This window comes from Sinocyclocheilus rhinocerous, unplaced genomic scaffold (genome assembly GCF_001515625.1).
Source record: "Sinocyclocheilus rhinocerous isolate Xijiao unplaced genomic scaffold, SAMN03320098_v1.1 scaffold3694, whole genome shotgun sequence".
Lineage (NCBI taxonomy): Eukaryota > Metazoa > Chordata > Actinopteri > Cypriniformes > Cyprinidae > Sinocyclocheilus > Sinocyclocheilus rhinocerous.
In genome coordinates this window covers 26,232-31,564 of record NW_015631751.1, presented here as the reverse complement: position 1 = coordinate 31,564, position 5,333 = coordinate 26,232, and the positions used below count along the sequence as shown (strand labels likewise).

Here is a 5,333-nt window from a genome sequence, read left to right as displayed (position 1 = left end):
AATTAGAATATGGTGACATGCCAATCAGCTAATCAACTCAAAACACCTGCAAATATATATATATATATGTGTGTGTGTGTGTTATGGAAGGAGACTCACACAGAAGGTTATAAACGACAGAGGATTTTTATTTATGGCAACAGAGGCTGGGTGTAGAAAGGCAGGTGCGTAAGCAGTTCAATGGAATAGTTCAATGTGCGCTGTGATTGGGTGGTGAGTGAACCTGGCCGATCCGTGACAATATGTGTGTGTGTTTGTGCTTGTGTATGAGGGGCCGTACAAGTGCATATGTATGTATATACATATATGCATTTATGTACACTGGTAAAAATTATGTGTTGGATTTACTTAAAATATATATGCACCATTTTTGCATCACACTTTTTAAGTAAACCCAACTTGGAACAATTTTACTTAAAATAAACAAGATAATCTTTGTTATATGAACTTAAATATTTGAGTTCACTCAACATTCTTTACTTAAAACATGCAACATCATCTACTAAGTAATTTCAAGTTGTGTTAAACTTAACATTTAAGCTCATTTATATTAAAAATATAATTGAGTTAAACCAACATTCTGTACTTAAAAAATATGTAGCACCATAGAATCTACTAAGTAATTGACAGTTGTGTTTACTTAACATTTACCAGTTCCTCCTTGTTCCCATGAGTATCCTTAAAAAAAAAAACACACACATAGCAAATGTGTATTTATTTACAACACCACTTGGTATTTTTCAAATTGTTTCTCAGTGCAAAAAATGCATTGCTATGAAATGACACAAAATGAGACAATATTTTGAAATTGACATTTATATTTTAAAATACAATAAGTGTCTTACAGCCATTCATTTTATTTATATCTATTTTGGTTTAATTTAATTAACTGCTATTATATAAGTTGTTTATTTAGGTTTGGAGCGTAACTTGGTCGTTGATCTATTTCAGATGCTCACCTGATAATGCTTGATGAGATTCTCAGGATTTTCCAAGAGGTAGACAATTAAGCATCAAATTACAACTTCTCTACATTGTTCCACAGGGCTGGTCTGAAAAGTAAAACAAAATGCGGCTTGTTATGGTGCATACACACAAAATCACAACTATACAGTGACTCCATATAGTTTGGGAATGAAAGCATTATTTGACCAACTCATCTTTAATGATGGTGAAACTGCTGATGGCAAATGAAGTTGGAAGCAAAATTAATTTGGAAAGAGAACAGAAAAATCTGCTCAGGTTCTGCTGCTATACACCACAACAATGATTTGTTGCTAAAGCGACAAGAGTTTTTAAAGCTAATTGGAGAATGGCCAATTCAGTCACCTGATCAGAACCTAATTTAGTATTTAAAAAAAAAAAAAAAAAAGTATTTTAAATTTTGTTAAACTAAAAAAAACTATATTTTGGGCTGACTGTCATACATTAGTTCATGATTGCATTAAGTGATTTATCCGGATGTTGTGAAGAGTGACAAGTGTCTTCTGAAGCTCATGTAAGTGATGTGGAAGCACTTAGGACTGTCACCTCTTCCTTTAGTTTCACAACACACATCACACTTCACAATGTGTTGACATTTACATTAAGCATGAACCCATGAATGGATGGATGACAGTTGGCCGAAAGCAATGATTATAGTTTGAAATAAAACTTCTTTTTTTTTTCACAAACACATTTTACTTTTAGCTCAGAAGAGATTCATACAGGGACGTATGGATTACAGTCACATTCACATTGCATTGATTTTTAAAGTGAAGAAAATTAAGATTATATATGTATCAGGGACGGCACATGGATGAGTAAACAAGAATTTGCATTTTTAGGTGGAGCATCATATTAAAGGTTTAGTTCACCCAAATATGAAAATTCTGTCATTAATTACTCACCATCGTGTCGTTCCACACCTGTAAGCAATTATTAGTAAAGTGTGAAATTAACAAAAAAAATTATATATGAATTGTTACCTCCAATTATTCCGTTCTAAGTTCTTGCACCATCACTTGTTGCACAGCTGGATGTATGGAAAGATGGATGGAGAGAAAAACAACAGTATTAAACAGCATAAAATAACTGATAATGCTAGCGTTTCAATTGTTTTATACACTTTTGGAAGTCAAATCTGGCACTTTCAATATTGCCCCACATAATTAAAATGAAATATAACAGAAACAACACAACATTTTAAAATCAAACACTTTAAAACTGGAGATCCACCGCTCTGCACATTTTGTATGTCTACCTTATCAGTTTATGGCGCTCTCTCCGGATCAGCGGCAGAGGGAACGCCGGTTTAAATTTACTGTTGTGATCATAATTTCGAAGGTTTACTAGACAGAGGAATCGTTGTCATATAGGAATAATTTTGCGTGTGTGTCTGAATTGAGATCGCCATTACTTAATAGATAGATAATACATACATATAGACATGCAGCCGATGTATTTTAGAATATAATATAAACCAAACCTCAAAAGTAACCCGCGCCCAGGCCCGGGCCGCCCCTTATAGAGAATATGAGAATATTGTGACCGAACTTTTTTTCTCTCAGTAGCGGGAACAAACTCTACGTTTTCATAAGTATTCATAACACGTTTCTAATTATTGAAGCATTATTCTTAGCGATTCAGAAATTCAGTTTAAAAGTTCCTTTTTTGACCACAAACGCAATAAACGAGTAAGTTAAAAAGACAAAAGTAAAGCTTACCTCTTTTCAGCGTCTACATCATGTTGCGTTTCAGAACATATCTTCTCCCACTAACACACAAAAAAAAGTGTTCATTGATGGTAAAAGGCCAAAATCTAATATTATAGACGGTTTCATCGAACGCACGCGCGTTGTCATGGTCACGCGTCTGGCCCTAAGTTAACTTCCGGTCTGTGTTTGTTTATTGGTCAGACTCACTGTATATAATAATTATATTATAATATATTATTATTATTATATTATAATTATATAATATTATATAGTCATTATATATGGATCAGTGGTCTCACTAGTAATATGGCGCCGACTACAAACGCAGTTAAAGTTAAGGTGATGAGTAGACCGAAGTTGGGCTCAGCTTGTTGTGCTGTGGGATGCAAACTGACCTCTGGAAAAAACGCCTTGTCAATAATAAAAATTAAAATTATGTCTTTTTAGCAACGTAAATAGCATCGGCCAGGATTTTGGTAAGCAATTATTAAAAAATGATACAGTAAAGTGACATGATAATAACCACAGTGGTACCTGGGGAGGTGAAGAACAAGAATCACCAGACGAGACGGCAAGCATGGATAACCGCTGTGCGAAGAGAGGCTTGGCTGACTGCAGTGAATTCAAGGATCTGTAACACTCACTTCGTTACAGGTAACAAACTCACGATAAGTGACAGATATTAGCTAGCTGACCAGTAACAAGCCTGCAATAGTTATGAATTAGCTACATTTATTGGTACACACATAGATTAACGTTACCTCAATGTAGATTTTTTTGTTGATTCGCTTTAGCTACGATTTGAACTATAACACAGTATTTAACAGTCGCCTTTGGCTTGCTCCCTGGGGACATAACAAATACAATAACGCATAGCTTTTCTAATGAAGCTTTAAATGAATTACTAAATAAGTACTTTTACTACATTTTCACTGACGAATTTACTACATTATCACTGATACATTTTATCTGTAAAGCTTCTTTGTAACAATGCATTGTGAAAAGTGCTACAAATAAATTTGACTTTGATCTAATTTCATTGTAATAGTAGGCTACTAATATGTTTTAATAATTTTTAAGCAATATCATAGAATTAATTTTTTACACAAAAATGTGCATGTAACCAGAAAATTTATGGATTATGCAAAGGATGTATGATGCGCAGCAAGGTTCAATACTGTCAACACTAACTGTTCCGGTCACTTGTTTTATTTTAGGTGCACCATCAGTGGACCCATGCCATCCTGATTATGTTCCATCAATATTCGCACGCAAAAACACCACTGATGGTTCACAGAAGTTGGAGCGATACCAGAGGAGTCAGAGGAGATCATCTGTGGTTGCGCCCATGGATTCACCTTCCTTAGAGGTCACACAGGCTGACCCTGAAGAAGGATGCACTGCTGTGGGTACAGATCTGTCAATGGCAGACATTGACCAGCTACAGAATGAAAACATTGAATTAAAAAGAAAAATGGCTTCACTGGAGAAGAAACTGGAATCTCAAGAAAAACAACTACAAGATCATATGTTTGTCAGTCTGTCCGATTTTATTTTAAATGATGACAAGCACACTCATTTTTACACTGGTCTACCATCTATTTCTGTGTTTTTCACCCTCCTCACTTACCTGACATCAATATGGAATGCATCATCAACCATACTTACCCTTCCCGAGCAGTTTCTTGTGGTCCTGATGAAGCTTCGTCTAGGCTTAACTCATCAAGACCTAGCTTTTCGCTTCAAAGTGAGTTGTGGAACTGTCTCAAACATCTTTCATGAATGGCTCGATGTGATGGCTAAAGAATTACAATGCCTTGTCCGGTGGCCATCCAGAAAGAAATCAGAAGAAATCTCCCCACCCCACAAATGTGTCCGTCTTCATGTACCAGCATCTACAAAGGGAAGAAAACAATTGACAGGATTAGAGGTGACACACTCTAGAAAAATGTCACGAGTGAGAATCCATGTGGAAAGGGCCATAGGAAAACTGAAGTCATTCAGAGTTCTGCGGAACATCCTGCCAGTCAGTATGGTCAAACAGAGAAATGATAACAGTCTTTGCACAATAGATAAACTATTAATTGTTTGTGCAGCACTTTCAAATTTGGGGAAACCATTTGTACCAAAATAAAGCAGGACTGAACCACAACTTAATTTGATACAAGATAACTTTTTTTTGTATTACATATTTTAAAATGTCAAAACCATGCATTATAATATTTGTTGCACTTGTATCAAAATGTTTCACATGGATTGTAAATAAAAAAAAATTCTGGGTTGATTGGCCTTCTTGAACAAGGAGACCATGTAATGGCTGATAGAGGCTTCAATTTTCCTGAATATTTTGCCAACAAATGTATCCGTCTTCATGTACCAGCATCTACAAAGGGAATAAAACAATTGACAGGATTAGAGGTGACACACTCTAGAAAAATGTCACGAGTGAGAATCCATGTGGAAAGGGCCATAGGAAAACTGAAGTCATTCAGAGTTCTGCGGAACACCCTGCCAGTCAGTATGTTCGGTCAAACGGAGAAATGATAACAGTCTTTGCACAATAGATAAAATATTAATTGTTTGTGCAGCACTTTCAAATTTGGGGAAACCACTTGTACCAAAATAAAGCAGGACTGA

The 5,333-nt window shown here is 35.4% G+C and overlaps 1 long non-coding RNA gene across 1 annotated transcript; it reads right to left on the bottom strand.

The window, feature by feature from the left end:
- Positions 1 to 650: 650 nt before the first annotated feature.
- LOC107741972 (uncharacterized) lies at positions 651 to 2,788 on the bottom strand. The gene is made up of 4 exons (XR_001640260.1): positions 2,706 to 2,788; positions 1,968 to 2,014; positions 960 to 1,052; positions 651 to 678 (listed from the first exon to the last, which is right to left on the bottom strand). It is a non-coding gene; the product is annotated as an uncharacterized LOC107741972 (long non-coding RNA).
- Between the last annotated feature and the right edge of the window lie 2,545 nt (positions 2,789 to 5,333).